Genomic DNA, 15,406 nt, shown 5'->3' with positions numbered 1-15,406 from the left:
GATATAATACTCTGTGTCAGATTCCGCCTAATGCCTTGAATGATACCAATCTCCGGATTCTGTCATGACCGGATGGACAGTGTAACCGAAAGTGACGTTACTTCTGGACTTTCGCTATCGATTCTTGGCGGCTGTTTCTGGTTTGAACACATCGCACTTCGGTGGTAGAGACAGAGTGTGATTGTTTAGGCGCTAATTTAGGTCTCAGAAAGATGATTAGATGTATCATAAACTCAGGTTCAATTGTGTCAGATAAATGCCTTTACAAAAATGTCAAGTAATATTTCTGCAAAAATAACATCATTTCCATACTTAAAACAGGGGTACTTTAACAACATTGATATAATAGCTCTACATAATGCACAGAAAAATAAATAAAATAAGGATACTAGTCTCCAGCCGGTAATAATATTAAAAATGGTTAAAATGGTTAAGTGTAAAATTCCATATAAAGAATATACATATGTGTTTAATTAACCCCTTAACGACCGAGGACGTGCAGGGTACGTCCTCAAAAAAAAGGCAGTTAACGCCTGAGGACGTACCCTGCACGTCCTCGGTGTGGAAAGCAGCTGGAAGCAATCCTGCTCGCTTCTAGCTCCTTTCTGGTTATTGCAGTGATGCCTCGATATCGAGGCATCCTGCAATAACCATTTTTAGAAATCCGATGCAGAGAGAGCCACTCTCTCTGCATCGGGATCGGGGGCGGGGACGACCGGGGGGCGCGCACGCTACAGAAAATTTTTAGTTAGAAGTGGGGATCAAGGGGGGAATTATATTTATTTGGTGATCGGTTTGGCTGGTGGGATATTGGACTGTGGGGGGGGGAGCTACACTACAGAAACAAATAAAAACAAATAATAAAAAAACATTTTTATTTGCAACTGGGTACTGGCAGACAGCTGCCAGTACCCAAGATGGCCCCAATAAGGCAGAGGGGGAGGGTTAGGGAGCTATTTTGGGGGGATCAGGGAGGTTGGGGGCTAAGGGGGGACCCTACATAGCAGCATATGTATGCATATGTAAATCTTTTTTAAATACCTTTTATTTTAGTACTGGCAGACTTTCTGCCAGTACTTAAGATGGTGGGGACAATTGTGGGGTGGGGGAGGGAAGAGAGCTGTTTGGGAGGGATCAGGGGGTGGGATGTGTCAGGTGGGAGTCTGATCTCTACACTAAAGCTAAAATTAACCCTGCAAGCTCCCTACAAACTACCTAATTAACCCCTTCACTGCTGGCCATAATACACATGTGATGCGCAGCAGCATTTAGCGGCCTTCTAATTACCAAAAAGCAACGCCAAAGCCATATATGTCTATTATTTCTGAACAAAGGGGATCCCAGAGAAGCATTTACAACCATTTGTGCCATAATTGCACAAGCTGTTTGTAAATAATTTTAGTGAGAAACCTAAAGTTTGAAAAAGTGAACAATTTTTTTTTTATTTGATTGCTTTTGGCGGTGAAATGGTGGCATGAAATATACCAAAATGGGCCTAGATCAATACTTGGGGTTGTCTACTACACTACACTAGAGCTAAAATTAACCCTAGAAGCTCCCTACATGCTCCCTAATTAACCCATTCACTGCTGGGCATAATACATGTGTGGTGCGCAGTGGCATTTAGCAGCCTTCTAATTACCAAAAAGCAAAGCCAAAGCCATATATGTCTGCTATTTATGAACAAAGGGGATCCCAGAGAAGCATTTACAACCATTTATGCCATAATTTCATGAGTTATTTGTAAATAATTTCAGTGAGAAACCTAAAGTTTGTGAAAAAATTTGTGAAAAAGTGAAAAAAATTTTTTATTTGATCGCATTCGGTGGTGAAATGGTGGCATGAAATATACAAAAATGGGCCTAGATCAATACTTTGGGATGTCTTCTAAAAAAAATATATATACATGTCAATGGATATTCAGAGATTCTTGAAAGATATTAGTGTCCCAATGTAACTAGCGCTAATTTTGAAAAAAAGTGGTTTGGAAATGGCAAAGTGCTACTTGTATTTATTGCCCTATAACTTGCAAAAAAAGCAAAGAACATGTAAACATTGGGTATTTCTAAACTCAGGACAAAATTTAGAAACTATTTAGCATGGGTGTTTTTTTTGTGGTTGTAGATGTGTAACAGATTTTGGGGTCAAAGTTAGAAAAAGTGTTTTTTTTTGTTTTTTTTCATCATATTTTGTATTTTTTTATAGCAAATTATAAGATATGATGAAAATAATTGTAGATTTTGAAAGTCCATTTAATGGCGAGAAAAAGGGTATATAATATGTGTGGGTACAGTAAATGAGTAAGAGGAAAATTACAGCTAAACACAAACACCGCAAAAATGTAAAAATAGCTTTGGTCCCAAACGGACAGAAAATGGAAAAGTGCTGTGGTCATTAAGGGGTTAAAGTGAAACGAATTTTACACTTAAACACATAATTAAACACATATGTATATTCTTTATATGAAATTTTACACTTAGCCATTTTAACCATTTTTAATATTACCACCGGCTGGAGACTAGTATCCTCATTGAAATATTTTTTGTGTAATTGTTTATAAAAATATTTTTTATGTATTTTTTTATACACCTTATGGAACTATATACATTTTAAGGAATTTTATATTCCTGAGGGGTTTATAATCCCTATATCTCTTTTTATACCCTTGTTTTAAGTATGGAAATGATGTTATTTTTGAGGAAATATTACTTGACATTTTTGTACAGGCATTTATCTGACACAATTGAACCTGAGTTTATGATACATCTAATCATCTTTCTGAGACCTAAATTAGCGCCTAAACAATCACACTCTGTCTCTGCCACCAAAGTGCGATGTGTTCAAACCGGGAAACTGCTGCCAAGAATCGATAGCGAAAGACCGGAAGTGCGCAAACAGGATATAACGTCACTTCCGGTTACACCGTCCATCCGGCCATGAAGGAATCCGGAGATTGGTATCATTCAAGGCATTAGGCGGAATCCGACACAGAGTATTATATCCGGGGCATACATTGACCTGGGGACGCAAAATTTGGGTCATTTTTGTCGCAATTTTTTTGGCGCGATCTTTTGAGATGCACAATTAGTTGAGACACCTTATTTAAGGTCTGATAATTATTAGCCGTTACCAGTCTTGAGAAAGGTCCTTGGGGACCGAAACGCGTAGATATAACTGGTATCACGGCTCAGGTTCATTTGGTAAGTTGAATACCTAGTCCTCTCAGTTATAGTAGCATTATTGCACTATGTTTATTTATTTCTTATAGGACATTGATGATATTCTACACCGGAAAACCTCACTTGGAAGAGAAACACCACTAGAGATTAACATCGTTAGACTGTTACATTCAAGGCATCCTTCATTTTAGGATATTATTCACTTTGGGATATATAAGGAATCTTACACAGAATTTTACACAGCAACAGAATGAGCACACATTTTTAATGATATTTTTTAGGTGTACACCTGTTTTTTCATTCACGGATACACATTTTTGCATTTTATATTTTTACATTTTTATATTTTCATATCTTTATGTATTTTTATCCTTTTATATTTTTATATACATATTTTTTATATTTTTTTGTATGTTTAATTTTTTTGTATTTTTCATTTTTTATTTTTTCTCTTTTTTGAACGTCACTTTACAATGGATTTATTCCCATTTCTATTGGTCATATTTATTGGAAACACTTTTGAACATAATTGGATTTCTTTGGATATTTTCACGTCACATTTGGAGTACATTTCATTTGACTTTAGTACATTTCATGACTTTAGTTACCAAAGGATGTTTCATAGAGGTTGAGTTATATAGGCTGTATATATAGGACATTGCTAATCTGTATTCATATTCTTATACTGTGATACATATGTGTATTGTTTATAATTAAAATGTGTAATTTTTAATCCAACATTTTAAATATAGTTCTTTTTATACTGACATTTTAGCTATACCTTTGGACTCCACCTTAAGCCATATGTTTGCCCTTAAAAGGTCATTAAGTGTTTTTTCTTACCCTTAAAAGGGCATTTAGCTCTTTTAATAAATGCCCAACCCCAATATAAAAAAAAAACAACCCAAAAAACACTAACCCCTCTTTAGGTACTCACATAATCGCTGAAATCCCACTTGAAGGATCTTCATCCCGGCAGCTCCATCTTCATCCAGGTGGCATCTGCATCTTCTATCTTCATCCCAGCGGTGCGGAGCGGGTCCATCCTGAAGACATCCAGCACAGAGCATCCTCTTCATATGGTCACCGCCGTATACTGAATCTTGAATGCAAGGGAGCCTTTTCAAAATGGCATCCCTTGCATTCCTATTGGCTGCTTTGATTTTGTAAATTCAAATCAGCCAATAGGATAAGAGCTACTGAAATCCTATTGGCTGTTCAAAACAGCCAATAGGATAATAGCTTCTTAAGTTCTATTGGCTGTTCAAATAAGCCAATAGAATTTCAGTAGCTCTCACCTACATGAGAATCACAAACTTGGAATGCAATTATTTCATTCCATTTTGATAAGGTGGTAATAATTTTGTCTAGTCCATTTTTGGAGTTTTGCGTGGAATGTGCCAGATTTGGCTTTTTTTTCTCCACTTTTTTGTGTCACACCAATATAGACAAAATAAATAAACATGAAAATGCTTTAACATTTGTAATTGCAATTTTCTGGCCGAAGTGGGGCATTATCTAACAGAAATGCAGGGTTGCCAATATTTTTGTCCATGACTGTTTATATGTTTAGATATGTATATATATATTAATGTTTTTATTTGTGTATATATGACTGTAACTACATATATATGTACATAAATACATTAATATAGGTACACATATATAAACATAGATTTATATATATATATATATATATATATATATATACACACACATACATATTTATCTATAGACATGTATATTTGTGTGTCTCAATGTTAAAGCCACTTGCCTGCCTTTTTTTTCTAACTTCTGAGATCTCCTATTTTTGAGCCCTTATAATTTTTTTGCGCAGTATTGCTTTTAAATATTTTTATTAGACAATGTATATATGAGTGTAAGTGTGCCTTGTAATGTATTCTTTAAGTTTTTTGTGCAACTTTATTGTTTCAGAAAACAGTTAACCACAGCTCTGAGATTGCGGTAAGGATTGAAGGGTAAAGGACAATTGCGCTAGCGCAGTCGCTATTTCGCTCCACTTGTAATAGCAGTGAAATGAAAATGACTCACAAAAATACAATTGCTCTAGTGCAAAACTGTTTGTACATCACTTGTAATCTAGTGCTAAGTATGATAGTGTCATATCTGTCACTCTTTTTCCAGCAAGGATAAGTTGATACCTGGAATAAATTTAAAACAAATCATCCTTGGTTAAAAGGTAGATTTATGTCAACCCAAAGTCCTTTATTATATATTGTAAAATAATCGTCTATTAGGATATTGTATTCAGTTGCAGTTAAATATACACAGGTCTATATTAACTATACCTCAAGATTATTGTATTATTAGTTTGTAATACAGTTCCAAACAGGTGAGTAGTATGAAGAATCACCCCTCTGGTTATTTTTGAGCGTGCAACAATTAAAGTATTGTACTCAAAGAAAATATTTGGTAAGAACCATTTTTTTTTTTGCTTTGGTTTAATTGAGCAAGTAGTTTAAGCAAATTTTAGTTTCAGACTTACCTACAGCTTCATAGTTACCTTCAGTTAGAGTTTGATCGCCTATTTACTTTGGCCTAGTAAACAAGTTTTCCTAGAGTCATATTTGACCCTGGATTAATTTAAGTTCCTAAAGATCAGGAGGATTCATGGTATTGGCTATTCCTTAAAGGGACCTGAAACCCCAAATTTTTCTTTCTTCATTTAGATAGAGAATACAATTTTAAACAACAATCCAATTTACTTCTATTATCTAATTTGCTTCATTCTTTAGATATCCTTTGTTAAAGCAATAACAATGTACATGGGTCAACCAATCACACAAGGCATCTCTGTGCAACCACCAATCAGCAGCTACTGCTATTTAAATATGATATTTAGATATGTTTTTCAACAAAGGATATCAAGAGAATAAAGCAAATTAGATAGAAGTAGATTTGAAAGTTGTTTAAAATTGCATGCTCTTCCTTAATATTGAAATATCCCTTTAACTTTCTTCTTTTAAAAGGTTTACCTTGTTCTAGTGAGCCTTTTAAGTTTTGCACATTTACACCATTTACACCCGATTAACCTTAGGCAAGGTATTCGTAAACTTATGTGAAGCCAGTGGACAGATGTTCCATATTTGCCTACAGTGCCTTAACAACCACAATATCTTTCCAACAGTGTGCAGCATATTTATTGTTTCATTTCAAATAATAAGTTGGAAAGAATGATATCTTGCCCTGCAGCTTGGCATATTGGTTTGGAAAACTAATTGTCTAGTGAACTTTTAGAAAGCAGGATCAATTGATATAACAATGTTGGTTTAAATTAACTGGGTATTTGCAAAACTAATTGCAAATAACCTTTTGAATACTGGTTACATGCATATAACAATGATGGCTTAAAATAACTTGGCATTTAAAAGCAGCTTAAAATAATTATTTATATTAAGCTTTTAAATAAAGAAGACTTTAGACTGTCTCAACAAAAATTCAAATGAAGAAATGTGTGGAGTAGACCATGAAATGCTAGAGAATGTTTTGCTTAGAAGTTATTATTTATTGCAACAATGTATTATGGTTACATTGAAATATTATATATATATATATATATATATATATATATATATATATATATATATATATATTAAAGGGACATAAGAGTGCAAATAATGCTCTAATTTCTGGTTTCTCACTCCATATATAAGGAATACAAGGCAGGCCTGTCAGAGTGCCAAGGTCACACAGGACTTGATCTGGCAACGCAGGTAAGTGATACGAACCCACTGACACCAATTAAATTTTATATTTTCTTCCCCCACTGACACCAATGCATTTAACCTCTTAACGACCGAGGACGTGCCAGAAACGTCCTACAAAAAATGGTCATTAACTACCAAGGACGGGCCTGGCTCGTCCTCAGGGGTTTTAAGCGCTGGAAGCGATCACTGATCTCTACACTAAAGCTAAAATGAACTCGACAATCTACCTAATAAATCCCTTCACTGCTGGGCATAATACAAGTGTGGTGCACAGCGGCATTTAACGGCCTTCTACTTAGCAAAAAGCAATACCAAAGCCATATATGTCTGCTATTTCTGAATAAAGGGAATCCCAGAGAAGCATTTACAACCATTTGTGCCATAATTGCACAAGCTGTTTGTAAATAATTTCAGTAAGAAACCTAAAGTTTGTGAAAAAGTTAACGATTTTTTTATTTGATCGCATCAATACTTTGGGTTGTCTACTAAAAAAAAATATATATACATGTGAAGGGTTAAAACCTAAAGTTTGTGAAAAAGTTAACAATTTTTTTATTTGATCACATCAATACTTTGGGTTGTCTACTAAAAAAATATATATATACATGTGAAGGGTTATTCAGTGATTCCTGACAGATATCAGTGTTACAATGTAATTATGGCTAATTTTTTCATATTTAAAAAAATGTTTATAGTAAATTATAAGATATGATGAAAATAAGGGTATCTTTAGAAAGTCCATTTAATGGCGAGAAAAAACTGTATATAATATGTGTGTGTACAGTAAATGAGTAAGAGGAAAATTACAGCTAAACACAAACACCGCAGAAATGTAAAAATAGCCCTGGTCCTTAAAGGGACAGTCAAGTCCCCAAAAAACTTTCATGATTTAAATAGGGAAGGTAATTTTAAACAACTTCCCCATTTACTTTTATCACCAATTTTGCCTTGTTCCCCTGGTATTCTTAGTTGAAAGCTAAATCTAGGAGGTTCATATGCTAATTTTTTAGACCTTGAAGACTGCCTCTAATCGGAATGCATTTTGACCACTAGAGGGCATTAGTTCATGTGTTTCATATAGATAACATTGAGCTTATGCACGTGAAGTGACCTAGGAGTGAGCACTGATTGGCTAAAATGCAAGTCTGTCAAAAGAACTGAAATAAGGGGACAGTCTGCAGAAGCTTAGATACAAGGTAATTACAGAGGTAAAACGTGTATTATTATATCTGTGTTGGTTATGCAAAACTGGGGAATGGGTAATAAAGGGATTATCTTTCTTTTTAAACAACAAAAATTCTGGTGTTGACTGTCCCTTTAAAACAAACAAGAGGATAGAAAAAATTAAATAAAATAAAAGTGCAAACTACAGCAAGGGATATTCTCAAACATACAATCAAGGAGAAGGATATGAAAGAGGAGATTGGGAAAACATGAAACAGACGTTGGCCAGTGTGATAAATGGATGTGTACATAGGAAATTGCCTGTAGTGAGAATGAGAATAAGAAATGTAACAACAAATGGGGCAGCAACCAAAGTAGTCAGGTTTAGCAGAATATGACAGTTGTGAAAATTGTGATTTTTTTAATTTGTTTTTGGAGTCTGATCAATTGATAAAGCCACAGCTGCCTAAAACTGATGGTTCAATAGTAGAGGAAACCAAAGGAAGAGTGGGGATTTTTTTCAGCTGCAGTGCAGCTAATTTGTTCTAAAGACGAGTTGTTTGTACAATGTGGATGTTAAAAGGACAGTCTAACAAAAATTAAACTTTCATGTTTTAGATAGGGCAAGCAATTTTAAACAACTTTCCAATTTACTTTTATCATCAAATTTGCTTTGCTCCCTTGGTATTCTTTGTGTAAATCTAAACTTAGGTAGACTTATATGCTAATTTCTAAGCTGTTGAAGGCTGCCTCATATCTCTGTGCATTTTGACAGTTTTTGACAGTTAGACACTGCTAGTTCATGTGTGTCATACAGATAACATTGTGCTCACTCCCATGGAGTTATTTAAAGGTACATACTACTCCAGAATTGTTGTTGTTTAAAAAGATAGATGATCACTTTATTACCCATTCCCCAGTTTTGCATAATACTGTGTTGGTTATGCAAAACTGGGGAATGGTAATATACGTTTTACCTCTGTGATTACCTTGTATCTAAGCCTCTGCAGACTGTCCCCTTATTTCAGTTCTTTTGACAGACTTGCATTTTAGCCAATCAGTGCCCTCTCATATATGACTCTTAGGGAAGTCTCCATATATGTGTGATGCGGGAATCCAGATGTGGACCCATTGCTCAGTGTGCCTAGAGGGATATGGCTGCACTTTACTGATGAGGCCCACACTAGGCCGAACGTACATCTGGGGTTTTGCTGTTTGTCTCTTTCAGAGAGGGATTGCTTGGTATTTCGGGGCTGTACTGTACTGTTAAGTCAGGATCAGACTGATATGCTACAAGAAAGTTCTTCTCTGTGAAAAGCACATGTTGAGCAAAAGGAGGCTGCTTCTTTCTTAGGTGGTAACTAGCCATAGAACAGGTTATTACGCTATTTTTTCTTTCCTAGTTTGAGCGCTTCTCTCTTTTTATTTATGCAAATTATGAAACATATGTTTGGGGTCGCTTCTCTGGGCTTTGGCTGGGATCAAGTGCAGTTTTCTGTGCTTGGTCTTGGCTGAAAGATTTGCTGCCTGGAGACCTGCTCCTTCAGCCTGGAGTCCATTCCCTTTGGGATTTTGGCTCCTGCTGCTATTGGAGTAGCTACTCCTTAGGTGTAGAGCAACTGGATAGTATGGCCATCCCCTTGGCCTTGTGTCATTGTCCCTGGACTTCAGCCACATGCTGCTTTTGGGGGGGTGCTCTGAAATCCAGCCTAAAGAGGCAATAGGGCAACTATAGCTACCAATGTGCCAACCGTTCCCCATACACTTCAGGTGTTGATTGCTAAGGACTTCTGAGAGAAGATTGGTTTGGCTCATATCCAGCAGGTTGTTTTGGAGGGTGTTTTGAAGATGCAAAAAGCAAGTTTGCATTGTGTTCAGTCTTTCCCTTCAAGAAGGATTTTTTTATGTGGCTTTCCCCAATGAGCATCATTTACAGACCTGCTATCAACAGACTCTTGATATGGCTGCTGCTCCAGAATTAGTGGGCATGAGATTTGTTGTCTGTGTACAGAGGAAGAGAAGAACCTCGGTAACAGTACATATGTACAACCCGTGGGTCACTGATGTGGAAATTTGCCTGTTTCTTTGTCGCTACTTTGATGATGTTCAAGGAGGTAGCAAGCTGAAGAATCAGTTTGGGACTTTCAATGTATAGGGCAGGTTCTGGGTGCAGTTTTGTGCCAGATGAATTAGGTATTGGTGGAAAGAAACACCCTCCACAGACTTTCGCCATTGGTGGAAATAGAGGTCTCCTACATTATGATGACATGTAGTTGCCGTAGTTGCAACCTGTTTGTTCACATTGCTGAAAATTGCCCAGGTACCACATGTCGAAATTGCGGTGAGGAGGATCATCTTGTTGCCCACTGCAGTAAACGCCGGACCTGTGACCTGTGTGGTTCTTCAAGTCATCTGTGCAGGATGTGTCCTTTGATGATGTTGCAGGGTTTTGATAGAGTGAAGCCTTCCTACGCTTATGTTGCAAAAAATACATCTTCAGTTGTAGATGAACCATCTGTGAATGAGGAGGAGGTCTCTGATAAGGCATTGAACTCTATATTACCTCTTTTGTGTAAGAAATCAGCAGTTGAGGTCCCTGTCGGAGAGGTGTCTGATGCTCCTGTGGTGGTCCTGTGGCTGAGAAGGTGGAGGAAGCCTAATATAATCTTCAGGAGGTGGATCTTGCTATATCTAATGTGTTAGCTGCTTCCACTGTTATTGAAGCCCTGCTGCCAAATTCTGTGGAGGATACTGTTGCTGTTCCTGGGATGGAGAATTTTTCCTTCACTGAGTCATCTTGTGATCCTGCTCCTGGTGCTATTCTTGGTGAAGGAGAAAACATTGATTGGTCTGCTGTTGTGTTCTCTGGTTCTGGGGAGGATATGGACACTGAAGGGAAAAAATCTGTCTCTAAGCAGAAAAAAGGTGCAGATTCTGATGGATGGGAGAGTCCTGATTTGGATCTTCCAGTAGTTAAGAGCGCAGATCCAGATACTGCAAGTGATGCTGACTCTTTCATTTCAGAGTTTCCTTCTGTCTCTACTAAAGACGTTCCCTCTGACTCAAGCCAGTGTATTGGTGACTTTTCCGATGCCTCTTCTGTTGGTTATCTAGATAAAAGAGATGTGAACCAACTTGCTGAAGTTACTCGTTATGAGGCTGGCAAGGGGGAGCCTAGGAGGTCGGAACATCACAGAGGCAGATTTAAAGGATCTCCTTTGAGTCCTAAGAAAATGAAAGGAAAGAAGTCCTGATGTTAATTATTTTGTTTTGTTTTTCTTTAATTTATTTTTGTGATGTTTCTGACCATTTCTTCCCTTAATGTCAGGTGTATGAAAACTATAGCAAGGAGAGCTGCAATTTTTAAGTTATTATCTGTATGTTCTGCTAATATTTCTTGTTTGCAGGAATATGGTCTCTCTGAACATCCTAAATGTGCTGACTGGGAATATGGTCCTAAAGTATGGTCTTGTTCTTCTGATAGGAATGGGGGGGGTGGGAGTTTTGTTTAAGGGGTTTGTTTTTCTATCCTTAATGTAGTTCATATTGTCCCTGGTCGTGTTCTTTTTGGTTAGTTTTAGTTTTTGTGGGACTGTTTTTCGTTTGTTTAATGTATATGCTTCTCCAAATAGGGTAGAACATTTGCTTAATTTTGAAACATTAAAGTTTTTTCTGCCAGGTCGAGATCCAACTTTTTTGGTTGGGGATTTTAATTGTATTATTAAAGTGAATGTAAATTTTTTATGTTATGAAAGTATAATTATATAGGTAATCAGTATACTAAACAAACCGCCACTTTCATTTTCTCATAAAATGTATAATAATTTTTTAAAATACATTTCTAAATATCGATCGTTGTATATACCTGCTCTTCCCACTCTCAACTTCCTTATTCTTTTTAATCCTACGGATACAGCGGTCCCACCCTCTGTTTACATAGTGGCAATGCACGCTCCCATGTATGCTAAACACTGCGCATGCGTCAAACCACGATGCTGCTGTCTGTCAACATAGTATTCAGTGAATCGTTGGGTAAAGAAGCAAAGCATCTGATCGTCATTCCCGTAAAGCGCTAAAATATTTATAGAATGAATGAAGTCAGAAAAGTTTGCTATTGCGCATGCGCGAAATGTGAACGAGCTTCAGATAATAACGTCGGAAGAGCTGTATAACGCAAGCGCAATGAGGAAGTGTGACGAAAGCAAAAGGGGTTTGGTCCCCCCGTGGTTAATCCAATGATTGGTTCTAAGGATCATGACTACAATGACAATACATTATAGAAAATGCCGGGCGGACGATTATAATGACGGATGCAACGGTATAAACAAAAAAAACACGGTAATTACAATCTTTAAAAAAAATCATGAATTAAACTCATGTTATTTAAACGTAATTGTTAAGGGGAAGTTTAGAGAGAGCAATGAGTTTACATTCACTTTAAGAATGGGGAAAGAGAGGGTGGGAGTGATTGTAGGGTGGATAAGCCAGGGAAATTTTTAGTTGATCTGCTTAAATCTTTCGGTTTGAAGGATGCCTTCATGTCTGTTTCATTTTCAGGGGAGGGTTTTACTTTCTTAGTGATAGTGGTGGGATAAAATCTCGAATTGTTTTTATGGCAAGATTGGAAAAAATGGAAAAGGATGAGTTTTGTAGTAAATACTTTTTTAAAAAAAAGTTTTTGAAGGAAAGACTGGTTTTGTTAGTGTTTTTGATAAGGATGAGTGTGAAATTAATGGTAAGGATAGTGTTTTGCGTAAAGTCTGTGAGTTTTATAGTGAGCTGTATAAAGAAAAGACAAGAGATGTTTTATTGGAAAAGGAGTTGTTGGAAGATATTGAGGTTAAGATGAAAAAATATGATAATGATTTGTTAGAAAGCAATATAAATTTGGATGAGATTGCAGAGGTTGTTAGGAGTTTTAAGAATGGGAAGGTACCTGGTTGTCATAGTTTGCCTGTTGAATTTTATACTTGTTTTTGGAATTTGATTGGGGTGGATATGTTGGATGTTTGTAAGTTTGTTTTGAAAATTAATGTTTTGCCTGTTTTAATGAGGAAAGGTTTGATTGTTTTGTTATTTAAAAGGGTGGTAAGAGAGATTTGAGGGATTGGTGGCCGATTACGTTGTTGAATACTGACTATAAGGTTATTGCAAAGGTGCTGGCAAATAGAATACGTGGAGTGATTGGTAAGGTTGTGGGTGAAGAGCAAGTGTGTGCTGTTCCTGGGCATCAGATTTCTGAAAGTTTGTTGTTACTACGTGATGTATGTGAGGGAGAGGATGAGGTCTGTTGCTGTTGCTATTGTGGATTTTGAGAAGCGTATGATAGAGTAGTGCATGATTTTATGTTTCATATTTTAGAACGTTTAGGTTTTTCTGGTAAGATTATTGGATGGTTTAAATGTTTGTATTGTAATATTGTGAGTAAAGTTCAGGTTAATGTTTTTTGACTGAGGAATTTTGTGTTAAATCTGAAGTGCCTCAATGTTGTCCTTTGTCTCCTGTGTTATTTGTATGTGTCATTCAGCCATTGTTAACTAGTTTGAGGAAGGATAAATTAGTTAGAGGTGTGAGTGTTCCTGGCAGTATTGGAAGGTGTTTGAAAGTGATTGGTTATATGGATGATGCAAGTGTGGTATGTGAGACTCAGGCTGGTTTGAGGAGGGTGAAAACATTGGTTGAATGTTTTTGTATGGCAAGTGGTTTCAGAGTTAATTGGAATACGTGTAAAGTTAAAGTTTTTGGTAATGATAGAGACATTGATTCCTGTGGATGGCCTGTGACTGACAGTGCAATTGAGGTGTTGGGTGCGAAATTTGATGTGGATTTGAAAGGCTTGGAAAATTGGGAGAATGTTTTTGATAAAGTGAGTTGAAAAGTTCAGTTTTGGCTTTAAGGACATTATCTTTGGAAGAAAAAATGTTAGTTATTAAATCAGTTTTGATCCCTATTATGTTATATTTAGCGTTAGTTTTTCCACCTCCTGAGAGGATTTTTCGGAGAATTTTGAGAGTGTTGTTTTCTTTTTTCTGGAGTTCTAGTATGGAGCGTTTGAAAAGAGATGTTGTTGTTAAGAGTAAGAATGCTGGTGGTAAGGGTTTTCTAAATGTGGAAAGATTTTTGGCTGGGAAATATGTTAGTAGGTGTGTGTTTCTGAGTTGTAAGGATAACAAGGCTGGTTGTTTGGTAAAGTATGCTTGTGGAAATGTTTTAAGACGATATTGTTTGTTTGAGATTGATAGAAAGAAACCGGTATGTTTTGCTGTTCCGTGGTTTTATGTAAGGGTAGAATGGGAGATGTGGTGTAAAAACAGAATGGTGTTGAAAATGTTGGAGAAGAAGAAAGGTCTTGAGTTGATTGGGGCTTTGAATGAGAATGAATGCATGTTGGTATGGAAAAATGTGTGTAATAAGCATTTGATGAATAGGCAGAAAGATATTAGTTGGATGAGTGTGCATAAGTGTTTGCCTACAATGGATTTTCAGAGAGTGCGTCATTTAGTGGCTTCAGTAGTGTGTCCTAGAGATGGTTGTTGTCAAAGTGAGAGTGTTATTCATTTGTTTTGGAATTGTGAGTATGCTAGGGATGTTTGGAGAAGTTTGAGTAGGATGATTTGGGTCTGACTGGAGTGCAGTTTTTTACTTTTAATATGATGATGTATGGTTAGTGTGGAAGTGGTGTGTATAAGAAGAAAGCAAGATTGTTATGGTTGTTAGCATGTTGTGTGAAGGAGGTGTTGTTGGATGTGTGTAATATATTGATTTTTAAGAAAGAGGTAGTTACTGTAGATGATCGTGTGGGTCTGATCCGTGGGAAGTTGTTTTTGTATTTTTCTTTTGATAGAAGGCGATATGGGAAATTAGATTCTGAAGGCATCTGGAAGACAAAGAAGTGGAAGGATGATGATTTAGTTATTTTTTTTTATTATTCAGTTTGTTTTTGTCTGTAATTGAAATATGTTTATTTTTATTCTGTGTGATTATTTAAGTTTTATGTTTGCATCTTGAATTTTCATAAATAAAAAGAGAGAAGCGCTCAACCTGGGAACGAACAATAGCATAATAGCTTGTTCTATGGCTAGTTACTACCCAAGAAGCAGCCTCTTTTTGCTCAACATGTGCCTTTTACAGAGAAGAACTTTCCTGAAGCATATCAGTCTGATCCTGACTTCACAGTACAGTCCAGCCCCGAAATACCAGGCAACCCCTCTCTGAACAAGAGAAATAGCAAAACCCCAGATGTACGTTTCAGCCTATTGTGGGCCTCATTAGTGAGGTGCAGCCATATCCCTCTAGGCACACTGAGCAACGGGTCCACGTCTGGATTCCCGCATC

The sequence above is a fragment of the Bombina bombina genome, chromosome 3 (genome assembly GCF_027579735.1).
Source record: "Bombina bombina isolate aBomBom1 chromosome 3, aBomBom1.pri, whole genome shotgun sequence".
Lineage (NCBI taxonomy): Eukaryota > Metazoa > Chordata > Amphibia > Anura > Bombinatoridae > Bombina > Bombina bombina.
The sequence above is the reverse complement of the archived record's forward strand: the minus strand, read 5'-3'. Positions refer to the sequence as shown.